The sequence below is a fragment of the Anabrus simplex genome, chromosome 1 (assembly GCF_040414725.1).
Source record: "Anabrus simplex isolate iqAnaSimp1 chromosome 1, ASM4041472v1, whole genome shotgun sequence".
In the NCBI taxonomy this organism is placed as follows: domain Eukaryota; kingdom Metazoa; phylum Arthropoda; class Insecta; order Orthoptera; family Tettigoniidae; genus Anabrus; species Anabrus simplex.
In genome coordinates, this window is record NC_090265.1 from 682,646,607 (window position 1) to 682,661,822 (window position 15,216).

Sequence of the window (15,216 nt, forward strand, 5' to 3'; positions counted from 1 at the left end):
TAACCTGCAAAACTGACCATTCATGATATTTCCCTTATTAATCCTCCTTACGAAAAAATGCACATGAAGAAAAAGTTTTAGAGGTGGAATTCCATCACGTTTGGTCGATTTCCAGTCAGGTTGGTCTTGTTCTGTATACATTGTGGAAGAGTAAAATCACCATATCGGTTCCCTATAAACCGCCAGTCCATTCCGGAACATGAAATATTATTTACGTTTAAAACCTACCTTTGGACAGGTGGATGCTAAATATAAATTTTGGTTCGAATGTCTTCAGTAGTTTTCAAGTTGTAAGGAATACGCTTTACACGCACCCCTCGTGAGTTAAGTCCGATGGGACTTGTACAGAAAAACGGTCCGTTAATGATGTCTGCCTTATTAGTCCTCGTATCGAAATGATGCACATGAGAAAAAAAGGTTTAGAAATTAATTTCTACCAAGGCAGGTAGATTTAAATTAACGTTGGTTGTGTATATTTTGTGGAAGTGCAAAATCACTGTTTCGGTTTCGTATAAACCCCCAGACAGTTCAGGGATTTAGAAACAATATTTGCCCTAAAACCTATCAAGGACAGGTGTATTCTAAATATGAGTCTTGGTGGAAATACATCCAGTAGTTTGTAGCACTCGCGTACATACGGCGTAATTAAGGAAGAAAATAATACAGTTAAGAAAGTTGAAAGTAATAGAAAATGGATTATAACTGAGGACAGTCGGATAACGACAAATATGTAAATGCCAAGTTAATGTATTGGAAAATCAAATGCCCCTCAATAAATTATGCTAGTGTGAGTTATGGATATAATAAAGCGGTAACAGAGGAGAAATTTAGGTCCAGTGATTCCTAGGTAAACAAATAATAAGAAGATGACTAATGGTGTTATTACTTAATCTATTCGAGGGCGGTTATAATATCCAACGATATTCCGCCAATATCCCGCAGATAGGCCGATTGACGCCTCTCTTGCCTTCTACCCAAGGAACAACCACGAATTTAAAAGCATGATGAGGAAAATGGCAATACGTTACTTCCCTGCCGGCATGCAGTCAGAGACGTTGCCATGGTAACCTGTAGGTTCGTTGTCGGTCTGTCGGTCACTCAATGCAGAGCATGATACCAGCGGAAAATTGTAAATTTCTCCGTCATGTGAAGAGTAAGGTAAATTGTGAACATAACGAAAGTTGTTTATAATGAAGAGACGTTTCATGTACGGTAAACGAAGTTTACAGAAAATCAATAGTATAAGAGAAAATGGGGGAAAACCATTCTGGCTTTCCTATAAACCCCCCGTCTATTCAAGGATTTTAAAATGATATGCATATTGAAACCTTCCCCGGTATGAGTATACTCTAAATGTGAAGTTTGGTTGAGATCTATTCAGCCGTTTCGACGTGATTGTGGAAAAACCATTCTGGTTTTCCTATAAACCCCCCGTCTTTTGAAAGATTTTGAAATGATATGCATATCAAAACCTTCCCCGGGATGAGTATACTCTAAATATGAAGTTTGGTTGAGATCTATCCAGCCGTTTCGACGTGATGGTGGAAAAACCATTCTGGTTTTCCTATAAACCCCCGTGTATTCAAAGATTTTAAAATGATATGTATATCGAAACCTTCCCCGGGATAAGTATACTCTAAATATGAAGTTTGGTTGAGATCTATCCAGCCGTTTCGACGTGATGGTGGAAAAACCATTCTGGTTTTCCTATAAACCCCCCGTGTATTCAAAGATTTTAAAATGATATGTATATGGAAACCTTCCCCGGGATGAGTATACTCTAAATATGAAGTTTGGTTGAGATCTATCTAGCCGTTTCGACGTGATGGTGGAACAGACAAACAAACAGACAGACAAACAGACAAACAGACAAACAAACAGACACGAAACGTAAAAACCACCGATTCGGTCTTGAGTTGACCTAAAACGGATAAATATCTGAAAAATTGGCAGAACAAAAGAAATTACAGACAGCGGACCCCCTACAATTTTATTTATATAGATTTGCACATCAGTTTGTTATTATGTTGTACCTGAAACGATCCTAAAATTTTCGAGTAGATTGATTGAAAACTGTGGCATGAGGAGCATTTTGAATCTTGAAAAGTGCTGGAAAATAAATTCTGAGGAAAAGAGATTGAAATTTTAGAGATGAACAACAGTCCATTACCTGAATCTAGTTGACTTAAAACTCCCCAGCATCATATGTTGGACCCTATGCTGCCTTCTTCCTGGCCTCACTAGCAGTTTTGAGAGTTTTAGTTTCCTTCGGGCTGTTTTGAACCCTTTTCGCCCAGACACTCCACTGTGGTCAATTCTACGCTTGTCCGTCATTACTCTAATTTTCTGTCCTGAGCTGCTAACTTTAACAGCCCTAACACTAGCTTTTAGTTTCTCACTTGCTTCACAACCCATGATGAATTCAGCAATTGCTGATGTTACAGCAATCTCCAGTTCTTTCTTTGACACAAACACTTCCTTCGGACACTTAGTCCAAATTACACTATGCATTCCCCAGGCACAATATTTGGTGAGGGGATTTTAACTTCCCCTACTCGATCTTGCAAAGTAGTACTTATATTATTATTCCTGTTAGAAATGTCATTTTTCACTTTATCCCACACTTTACTAGGACGTTTCTTCCAGCGACGACAAGTCTCAATTCTTCTTCCCGTTATGTATACTGATAATTACACAACCTCACAAATCTCAACCTCAAAAACTAAGCTGCTTGCACTAAGTAGATCCTGTTATTGTTTATGGATCATTTAAAACACACTTATTACAAATATAACATTTAATAAATTACAGAAAAGTAGGCCTAAAACACGAATGATAAACTCAAAACGTGAGATCACAACTCTGTTTACATTCAACACATGGACATGCTCCATCACTGAAATAAGCGCCAATTCCACTCGATATATCGATAGTCAGAATAGCCAACATAAATAACCACAGGAACAAAATTTCTTAATTCAACCCGCGCGCTCAATTCAAAATCTTCGAAAAACAAAACGAAAAATATTCATGAGAATAGTGTCGATGGGCGGCAACGCCCACTTGCGCCGGGTCATTTAAATGTCCGCTAAGGGCTTTACATGGCTGATATTTAAATAAAACAAAACTCAAAAAGAAAGTACAAGGTATAAACATTTTAAGAACGTAAAAATCTAAAGATGTAATTTTTTCACAATTTTCACCAAATTTCACTGATATATTGCCTTAGAGCATGACGGTATTAGTGGAAAAACATATTTTTCCAAGTAGTGCCCCTCTGAAGTATTTTCCTATGCATAAACTGTGCGAAGATCATGTTGAATTATTCTTTGCTTGCATCCGTCTCAAAGGAGGTTGGAACAATAATCCTACTGCTCAATAGTTTTCATCAGGATAAAAGAAATTGCTAGTAAATTCTCAGATAGGCACTACTGGAAATGGTAACTGTTTACTTCTTTCAGCAATTTCAATAATGTAAGCTTCTTCTGTACCGGTAGCAAAACTGTGGAGTTAATCAATGTGACTACAAAGGCTAATGAGAGTACGGAGAATGTAGAGTATTCTACCCTTCCTGATTATGAAGAGCATGATTACTTGTTTCTTCCTCATACTTCGTCACTTTGTGGTGAAAATGTTGTCTATTATATTTCTGGGTTTGTGGCTAGAAAGTTAATGTTGAAGTTAAGGTGTGTAACATATGTGAATTCCTTATTTATACCTGATCCTGATAGGCAGAGAAAGTCCCTGGTATGTTATAAAGACAAAGGATTTCTTGTGTATCCTTCTTATGATGTATTCAAAATACGCAAAATATGTGAGACCCACTTCAGAAGTACTGCCGGAGGTCTTTCAGTGAACAACAGCAGGATCATCCTCCAAGATTTGTTAACTGTGGAACTTTTCAGAAGCCTAAATGATCGCTCAATGGAATTTGAACATTTTGAAAATCATCTATCCCACCTGATTCATGCTGTAGTTGATACTTACCTCAGTGCAAGAATCAAGCATTTTACCAATCATTTGTCAGTTGCATTACCTCAAAAAGGCAGTTGTACAACAGACTTGTTCTTCTCCAAGGCCAGTAGGATAAAATGTACATAACTTATGCCCGGTTTCTGGAGTGGTGAGATATCTTTCCGAAAGCTATTGCTTTGTTACAGCTGTCGACTCGATAAATCTTCGCTGCGTTGCACAGCAAGACAGCAGCTAACTTATCGAACTGTCAACTATTGGCTCGTTGATCAACTTTCATAAATACACACTAGATGCCACCCCTCGTACTGCTTTGTTTTTGTGCATTAGGCGTGTTCCCTAGATTGTCAGGCGCATGCGCACAAGTAATTGAGTTCCTATTATCCAATCTTTGGCATGAAGCAAGAAATGGGTATTCGACTAGTTCTTGGAGACGTGGGTGTCAGTTTCGTGGTGTTTAAGGACTGTCAGAAGAATTTTACATTGTTTGAGGATTTCTAATGAAATATGCACACGAGTGGCACATGTCACACGCAATCCAGTTTGCATTGAGCCTTATAAGTATACCGTATCTCTTCTCTGTTATTACAAACTATGAACATTGTTTGATCACAGTATAACGATATATATCGGGTAATTAACATAATTATATAACCTGTTAGTTCCTTGTAATGTAATATCGCTAATTAAAAACAATCCCACGATAAAAGTATACATTCACGGCCAATGCAAGTAGGCCTACTACGATAAATGTGTAATTATCTGTTATACTCAGTTACTGGTACCAGTGCTTTTACGGTCACGAATGTAGTCACAGATACAAATATGATAAGACTCAGTAGTACTGAATCTTAAAGGGTATCGTAATGAATAATTGATCAACAGCGGACAATGGAAAATTATTTGTCACAGAACGCAAATTGTCGCCTGTAACCTCTACCAAACCTATGACAGTATATTTGTTTAGCCTCAATCTGTCTTTAAATTCATTTTCACTACTGTATACTTTATTAGAACATTAGGCTGGCGATGATATAATCGTGGTCGTTCTAGAATGTTGACCATTTCTACAATTTCTTCGCCGGAAGAAGATGAGAAAGTCATAGAAAATTTTAACAAACACAATGTTAGCTGCTGGTACTGAAGTACTGCGCACGCGCCCACCAAGTTAACAAATAGATATCTCCTGCTCAGGGCCCTCTAAGCTAGCAAGCGATTTATCGAACCGATAAATGTATCTTACGTTCGTGCAACGCCAGAACACACGTTAACCATTCGACACCGCTATAGGTTCGATATCTCACGTTCCAGAAACCGGGCATTAGGTTAGTATTATGACTTCAAAAATATGTACCCCCCTGTGGGTGGGGGAGGTAGAATAACACCCACGGTATCCCCTGCCTAAAATAAGAGGCGACTAAAAAGGGCCTCAACGGCTCTCATCTTGGGAGCGAGAGTTGGCGACCACGGGACCCTTAGCTGAGTCCTGGCATTGCTTCCACTTACTTGTGCCAGGATGCTCACTTTCATCTATCCTATCCGACCTCCCTGGGTCAATTCTTGTTCTTTTCCGACCCCGACAGTATTAGAGCACTCGAGGCCTAGGGAGTTTTTAATCTTCACATCCTTCATGGCCCTTGTCTTTCTTCGGCCGATACTTTCATTTTTCGAAGTGTCGGATCCCTTCCATTTTTCCTCCTAATTGGTGTTAGTGCCTTTGCTGGTGGGACCTAGTCTTTACAGTGCACTATGTCTTCTGGTATGGGCTAGAGCAATTTTGTTACTTTCATTTATCTGTCTCTGTCTTACTGTTGACTTTGACAATATGAAAGTGAGTGAGGTATGAGCGATGCTAGTAATGCCATTCTTTATGCAGTCAGTCCCTGCTACGAATGACGTGAAGCTGTTGCTCATAGGGTCGGTTGGTGCATGCATTTCAGTAGGCTTGGCAGACTGATATGTAATAGCAACTTCTGGCTCGGTGAGGAAAACAACGAGAAACTACCTCACTCCTCATTTCCCTAGTACGCCTCTTCAGTGATGCCTAGACCATCTACGACAGCTGATGGCGGAGCTGTTGAGCATCCAACCAGCCTTCGGGCTGATGACTAAACATAGATACAATTAGTGTTAATAGAGAATGGTTGCCCAGTTGTACTTCTCCGTAAAATAATAATCACTACCACCACCTTTAAAGTATGTATCCCCCTTGAGTGAGGACGGTAGAATAAGGCCCACGCTATCCCCTGCCTGTCGTTCAAGTCCCTCTGGAGATGGGAGTGGTAGAACAACACCCACGGTAACCCCTGCTTCTCGTAAGAGGCGACTGAAACGGGCCCCAGGAGCTCTCAATTTGGGAGCATGGGTTGACAACAACGGGACCCTTAGCTGAGACCTGGCATTGCTTCCACTTTCTTGTGCCAGGTTAATTTTAATATATCATGTCCGACCTCCGATTGTCAACTCTTGTTCTTTACCGACCCCGAGGCTATAAGAGGTTTCGAGGGGTAGGGAGTCTTTCATTTTGTCGCCCATCATGGCGTATTTCTTTGGCCGCTATCATCATTTCTCTCTGATTAGTGTTAATAGAGGATCGTTGCCTAGTTGTACTCCCTCTTAAAACAATAATCACCGGGCGAGTTGGCCGTGCGGTTAGGGGCGCGCAGCTGTTAACTTGCATCCGGGAGATAGTGGGTTCGAATCCCACTGTCGGCAGCCGTGAAGATGGTTTTCCGATTACACCAGCAACAATAAGTGCTGCAATCTTCTCAGCAACAGCTTTAGCATTAGGTGACGTCTCACGCTGCATAGCACTACGAAGCAGATTTTCATCACCTACACGTCTTAGTTCAGGTTTGTTTCGACGATAAGCAATGCCATGCTATTTGCAGGCAGCATCTAACATATTAATACTAGGATCACCACGTGCCAAGCGGACATCAAGTCGAGTTCCAGGGTCAGAGTACTGGTAACAAAGAAGATGAAGCTCAAAAGGAAGAAGAACAATCACCTTATTGTTGAGTCCATGCCCAGCATGCTTCCCCACCTTTCTCCCACCAAGTTTCTTCACCGTTTTCTGCGACAGCTTGCTTACTCTTTTCGCAGCCATGATAAGTGTTTATAAGCGAAGACAACTCGTTAGTTTTAGGTCCGTGATGCAGTTTAATGAGTTGACATATACGGCACTGTCTCGCTGAAGGTCTCTTAGCTAAACTCACTTGTTCATGATGTAAACTACACGTTTGAAACTCTGACAAAACATGATCTTGAGTCCACTCACGAGGAACATTATCCCAGACCTTCTTTACTGCATTCGCAGCTACATTGACCAAAAATGCCTTTGGTAATGCATTCAACTCTTCTTCAGTAAAAGTGTTTAATTTCTTTTTTGCAAGCATTAAACTTTACGATTGGCTTTTCAACTGCGTTACACTTAGTATCAGATAGAAATGACATGACATCTTTACTCAACAAATGCTTCTTTCATACTGTTGTCATTTCGACACTGCAATTTACATATGTTGTTCACCTCCCGGCATGCACTGCGACACAACCAATCAAAGAGCATGCACACATGGCGTGAAGACTTTGCAATTGTTTCTCCACTATCCTCCTTGAGAAGAGTTTTAAATGGTGGATATCCTAATTCATGCATGTCGTTATATTCACATGTTGTTGGTATATACTCACGCAACCATTCCTTCTTTTCACAACCCTTTAAAGAAACAAGATCGGCTCTTGACGAATGAGCGTTCATGATCATAGCTAGAAAGCGATAAGGTATTCCTTTTTCTTCCCACTGCTGACCTACATTTTTTCTATACATTGTGTCTGCCTTTTGTCTTCATCAGTTTGCAAACAGTAAGGGAAATGTGGGCTAAATACTAAACTGGCGAGTTGTTTTGGCGCCCACAACACAGTGCAATCCAACACAGCTACCTCTTTGAACACAAATGTGTTGCCATTCACTTTAAAGCTTTTAAAGCTTTGTACATCAACTATTGATGTTCTTATCATGATAGAATAAAGTGCTCTACTCTCTGTCCCTTTCAATCCCTGACCACACAATTGTGTGGGTACGTATTTTTATTTTTATTTCTTCGTAGAGATCGCTTTTAGGCCCCAGACCGGTCTGCATCGATTATGCGGGTAACTGGCTACATGGAACTCTAATATGAAGCTCTCTTTCTATTCCATGAAGTTGTGAGACCTGTTTACTTTTCATCTATAGGCAACATGGCTGCCAGCAACCACCGACCTCGAGGTAAAGTTTAATTATGAGATTCTTAATTGCTACAGCAGCATGTTAACAGATAGCTTATAATATAAATACCTCAATATATAATTGTAGTATGTTATTTCACATATATAGTGCTGAGAGATTATTCTATTTAGTTATGAATATTTACCCACACAATTGAGTGGGTTAGGATTCCATTTACAAATCTATACATAACCTATTCTGGTCACATATTATCTTGGCACTGTCGTAACAGTTTAATATACAAACTTCACATTAATATACGATATCATTTGTATTGTTTATACTTTAAACATCTTACTTAATTTCTAGGTGTAAACTGTCTTGATGATGACGAAATTGCTCGATTACTACAAGATTTTGATTCCGACCAGTCTGTCAGTGATAAAGATGATGCTGATTGGGACCGTCCACTTCAATTGACTTCAGTCCATAATGAGCTGTCGGAAAGTGGTGGTGATGATGATGATGATGATGATGATGATGATGATGGTGGTGGTGATGATGATGTTAAACCATGTGATTATATGAGCACAAGATATTGACCAACATCCTACCACACCCACTAGTTCTCGCAAAAGGTCGATATCCATGACCAGTTGTTGGAGTACTATCGTGCTTGGATAAAAACAAGAAAATGGACCCTTAAGGTATCATTGTATTTAAATGATATGGCAGTTACAAATGTGTGGCTGGAATATAGGGATGACTGCAGGAATAGTTCTATTCCAAGAAACAAGGTCATGGATTTGCTAGAATTCAGAATACAAGTTGGTAAATCATTGCTTTCCCTTGGTCCAGTTGTAGAGAATGATAACTTGTACGCGGAAGAGGAGCCTCCCCAGAAGAAAATCAAGTACTCAGCACTACCACCAATAGATAAACGGATGTATAGGAATGACCATTGGCCAATAGTCCCGGTCTACAAAGCCAAGAATAACGGCTGAGAGGATTCGTCGTGCTGACCACGCGACACCTCGTAATCTGCAGGCCTTCGGGCTGAGCAGCGGTCGCTTGGTAGACCAAGGCCCTTCAAGGTAGTAAGGTAGTCTACCCTAATTTTAAGAAATGTATTTTTAACATAATTATTTTTTATTAATTATACATTGTAATACATGTAAATGCAACAAAGCAGTTAACTGAAACCTTATTCTAATAAGTAACAAACACATTACTAGAAATTCTTTGTTTACTAAACAATAATATTGGTTGCCATAGGGAGATTGTGTATTATTGTTTACTGAACGAAATCCTAGACCACACAATTGTGTGGGTCCTATTCTGAGAGAATGATAGTCATGAGAATTTTTTTACCATTTTTACGTAGCTATTTGATCATATTAGCCTAATAATTTATGCGATCCATTTACGTTGGCTGAAAAAAAATTGCTCAGGATTGAAAGGGCTATCACAGTATCTTAGAAACGAAATAAAATATTCTCACTTATAGCATATATGAAGGCTTGAGCTTACTAGAAAGTGAACCGGGCGAGTTGGCCGTGCGGTTAGGAGTGCGCAGCTGTGAGCTCGCATCCGGGAGATAGTGGGTTCGAACCTCACTCTCGGCAGCCCTGAAAATGGTTTTCCGTGGTTTCCCATTTTAACACCAGACAAATGCTGGGGCTGTGCCTTACTTAAGGCCACGGCCGCTTCCTTCCCATTCCCAGGCCTTTCCTGTCCCATCTCGCCACAAGACCTATCTGTGTCGGTGCGACGTAAAGCAACTAGCAAAAACTAGAGAGTGGCCTTGATAACGGAAAAGTCTAAACATGCATAACCATGTCGACGAGATCGCTACATCTTAAAACAGTGTGACCTTAGTATGGCACATGCTCAGTCCCGCTATTATAGAACTACACGTAAAGTATGTACAATGTGTTTGATTTTCAGCTCTGTTACGAAATTTGAAAAGTGGTACAAGGCCTGAAATGGAGTCAACTCTGGGACAGGTGTTCAACTAAGTAGAGATGCATTTTAGGAGGAGGAGGAAGAGGAGGAGGAGGAGTGTTGATGGTTATTTGCCTGTCGGATGGAGACGTAAAGCCTTCAGCAGACCTCTCGGTGCTATTCGACAGGAGAAGGCTATGTGCCACTACCGGGTTTTACCCCCTCCGTTCCTACTATCATATATAATGTCATTTATTTCATACCAGTATCTTCCCTGATGAGGTTTACGTCAGGAAGGACATCCGGTTATAAAAACTATCCTGACAGGTCCAGCCCTTGTCCCGTTTCTGTACGGTGTCGTGTATGAGGCGAGGTGAACCTGCAATGTTTGCGACGGAAGGCCAGCGTCTCAACCGTCTCAGCCATTCAGCCTGGCGGGGTAAGGTAGACGGTGTTATACAATGTCTAATTACTAGATTTTGTGCCAAAAAAGCCTTGATTAAATTCCAATCCTCTCCCCAGTGCTCATGTGGAGTGAGGGCATTTAACGCTGTTGATGGTTATTTATCCGTCGGATGGAGACGTAATAAAGCCTTGAGCAGACCTCTCGATGCTATTTGACAGAAGAAGGCTATGTGCCACTACCGGCTTTTACCCTCTCCCTTCGCACTATCATATATCATGCCATTCATTTCATCTTATTATCTTCCCTGATTAGGTTGACGTCAGAAAGGGCATCCGGTTATAAAAATCCATCTTAAAAAATTATCTCGCCACAAACCCGATACCGTAGGGAAACGGGACAACCAATAGACACACGTTATGTTATAACGTCATGCATCCTTAGCCAGCAGTCCGCATTTCAAATCACCCGCGCTGTGACGTCACAGCTCTGTCAGGAGAAGGCCTACGCGTTCGGTTATGTAAAGATAAGCATTCATTTTTAAATCGCCCGCGCTTATTATGTCACAGCTCCGTCACTACTCCAAGGGGGAGACGACAAAGAGCGTGTGTGGGGTTAGGTTACCGTTCGTGGCCAAAGTTACGTTAACACGTGTTAACCACACTTACAAGTCACCTCACTAGTTCGGCACCTCCAAGGGGAACCCGTCCGAGGTTAGGTGGGCGTTCCTCGTAGCGAGGTTAGGTTAACACTTCATAACTTCAACTACCAGTTACCTAACCGATCGGTCTCCTCCAAGTGGAGCCTGTGTGTGAGGTTAAGTTAGCGTTCATGCGTAACATGGTATAATGACGTCTTAACCTCACCTGCAGCTCACCTAACCGATTTGGGGCTCCTTAATGGGCGCCCGATCGATTCGGCTCCTCCAAAGGGAACCGTAACCTTTCCAACTCGGCTCCTCCAAGGGGGCTCGTCCGATTCGGCTCCTCCAAAGTGAACCGTGAGGTTAGCATTGCCCTCGTACATGAGGATATGACGTCATAATCTCGCCTAGTGGTCCAAACTACTCCAGGTTGGCCAGTGAGGTTAGCATTTCCCTCATACGTATGCTTATGACGTCATAAACATCACCTAGAGGGTAAAAAGCAACCCAGATAATTCCCTGACCGATTAGGTCCCTCCAATGGAGTCTGTGAGTTTAGGCTTGCTCTCGTACGCAAGGTTATGACGTTATTCCGCGTTCAACCGTCTAGAACCCGCATAGCCTTACTACTCAACTAGAGATCAATGACCTCGTTCTCGTATCGACATAGGCTTACTACTCAACTTGGGGTCAATTACCTCGTGGGAAAATGCTGACTCAGCACCCATTGTTATAGAACATACGTAGCTCATACTACTTGCACGCATACCCCTGTATCTGATGATACGGGGTGTGTACAGGTAATTGCGGCAGGTAACCACAATTTATTCCAGCAAACCAAAGGTTCCAATTGCGGTACAAACCAGTAACATAGCATGGCGAGTTAAGTTGCCTGACTCAGTGGTAGGGTGTCATGAGCCACGGGGTCTTCAATAAATGTTTGGGACTTCTTGGTCGAATCGTGTTCCAACAAGATGGAGCGCCAGCACATTTCGCAGTACGTGTAAGGGAATACCTTATCGATGTGTTCAGAGACAGATGGATTGAAGAGGATCGCCAACGTTACCGCCACCTCTCAAATGGCCACCCCGAAGTCCCGATCTGGCATCTTGTGATAATGCGTTATGGGGACACATCAAACGGAAAGTCGCCCACAATCATTATCAAATAACTGAGGACCTCAAAGACGATGTTCGGAATGCATTTGCTTCCATCACGCCAGCAATGCTTGCGAAGAACTTCACATCGCTCCTGGACGCGAATAATACTGTGCCAAGAAAATTATGGTGTGCACACAAAAAGCCTGGCGTAAATGGTATTTACCTATACATCTTATCATCATATATATGCTACCGAAAGAACACTTCTCACGGATATTTCCAAAGTGGGAGGGGAGGAACGTATTGTACACAGAGGGCGTGGTGTTATATAGACACGAGAATGCGTGTTGTTTTTTTACGGTCAAACAGATCACAGCGCATTGAAGTGTACACGTTGAACGCCAGAGGTGAATTTCCCATACATGCGATTGATGTGTTACATCCCTTGTATTTTCTATGAAAACTAAATATTAAGTGATATTTTAATGGAAGTTATTTTTATAAAATTCAAACGCGCTATAATCTATACTCCGAGATGCATGAAATGAGCGTCGCTGGCTAGTGACTTCTACTTATTGCCGAACTACTCCAGAGATGGCGCCACAAACATTGGACCCTTGTTGTTTGTTGATTTCTTGCGTGGGGTTGGAATGTGGAACGAACAGCCACATCAGTCATGAGGGCGGTGCAAGGTGAAACCCTGTACGTTATGGCGAGTGGCCGGGATTTATTTGCTATTTCGTGAAATACTGTACTTCTTGCTTGTGAGTGGTTCTTTCTTGTGCTATAAATGATGATATATGACAAATGTGTATTTTAATATAAATGACTTAGTTTCGTGTGCTTGCAGTGTAAATATCAAAGAAAGAAAATGCGGGAATGATGCGATTTTGAAATGACATCATACCGGTCAGAGAGTACTTCAGCAGGCATGGATGTAGGAGCCAGGGTCACGAGTTTCTACCGCGCAATCCGAATTGAATTCTAACCATTACGTAATTGAACGATTATTAAGAGTACCATTTAGTATACTTCCTTTCACGGAGGAAAGTAGACAACCACGTCCAACTCTGAATGTAACTACACAACTTAAGACGTGTGTTCGTCATTTCAACAGAAATATTTATGAAACAGACTATTGGATTAGTGGATGTGAGACCTTAAATAAACTTTTCTATTAGCCTTGTTTGTTGTTTTCTCTTGAAAAATATGTTTGGAATGACGATCTGTTTGCGTTGATTTTCATATTTTTTTCCGGTTACATCCCCTAAACCAGAAGTTAGGAGTCGCCACTGTTGAACACTAATTGTAATTGCGGGATTTTTCAGACGTGAACACTGTACGACGCACTAAAACGCAAAAGAGATACTAATACGAGGGTTGGAACTTAACCCTTTTGATGCCAGGCAGTAAGTAGTGGTTGCGCCAAGAATGCCAAGACAATTTTAATGAAAATGCACGCACTAAGGAAAGATAATCACCTACTTTCATTTTTGGAGGTAAATCCCGGTTGTTTTTCCATAGCGCACAGGTCAATAGGCAACGTTTAGTGTGACTATAACTGCAAGAGAGTTTCATTCTCTTCATAATAACACAAGCATTTCTTTAATTTTAGAAAGACCTCAGTTAGTTGCTGCCAGTGGTGATGAGTCCTCGGTTCCTTCACAACCAAAAGAGAATATAAAAGAAGACTTGAGGAAGCATAACAGTTTTTTAAAAATGAAGTCTTGCAAGAAACTGTCGGAAGAAGCAAGAAGTCTGTAGGAGAACTGAAAACTAATTGAAGAACATAAAAACATCATCTTATAAATGATTTATTTCTGGATATTCTGGCTAAGGCTGCTGCTTCCAATGAAGAGTTTCTAAACAGACAGTTGGCTAAAGCTCGGAGTGGAAATTTGCCTAGTAAATATTCATAAGAATTGCAAGCATTTTTCCTAACACAGCACTTTTACTCGGCCATATGTTACAGCTTTGTAAGAGAGCAGTTTAATTTGTGTCTTCCACATTCTAAAACTCTCTCAAAGTGGTGTGAACAAATGGAGAGTGTTACTAGGTTTACTTCAGAGGCATAAAAAACATTGCAAGAGAAAGTATTTCACAGTGATTAGGAATTATTACTTGCAGTATTCATGGATGAGATGGCTATTAGGCAGCAAGTGACTTGATGGCAAAATGGCAAAACATAACTTTGTTATGTTAGTATGGGTGTTGAGATAAATGATATTGAGCTACCAGTAACAAAGGATGCTTTCGTGTTTATGTTCCTACTACTTTTGAAGCATTTCCGTCTTACCTACTGAATGAAAATTGGTCATATAAGTGAAAATCCTACTAATATAAAACATAACGAATTCCTTCAAATACCTTGGAATAACCTTAGAAACGACAATCAACTGCTACAGAATGCACAGAAAGGAAAGGGCAACAACAACCATCAAAGCGATACACAGAATTAAAGACCTCCAAAAACTACCTTTAAAAACAGCAATAGAGCTATTTCATGCTGCAATAAGCCCAATTGCCACCTATGGCATTGAAATTATTTCTGAAAAGTTATCCGTGGCTGACCTTAGGGCCCTAGAGAAACTAAAAGCCAGATTTCTAAAGCGAGTATTAGGTGTGCCTACGTACACGAAGTCCAGATTAGTGTACGAACTTTGTAAAGAGCCATTCTATATTGAGGATCTAAGAATCAATATAGTTCTGCCATTCACAAGACAAAGCGCAAAGATAATTGAAGAGAGAAGAATGAAACGAGCCCAAATCGAGCTTGAATTCCATGCCACCGACGCCATGCTGGAGCGAAAATGGACAGAAGCGAACTACGAACAGCGACATGTAGTTACAAGGATGGCAGTCCATGGCTTCCACCATAAGCTGTGTGCGACTAAGCGATTCCATGAGGTGAACGACTAGTGCTATCTATTTGAGGAAGTGTGTGATCGCT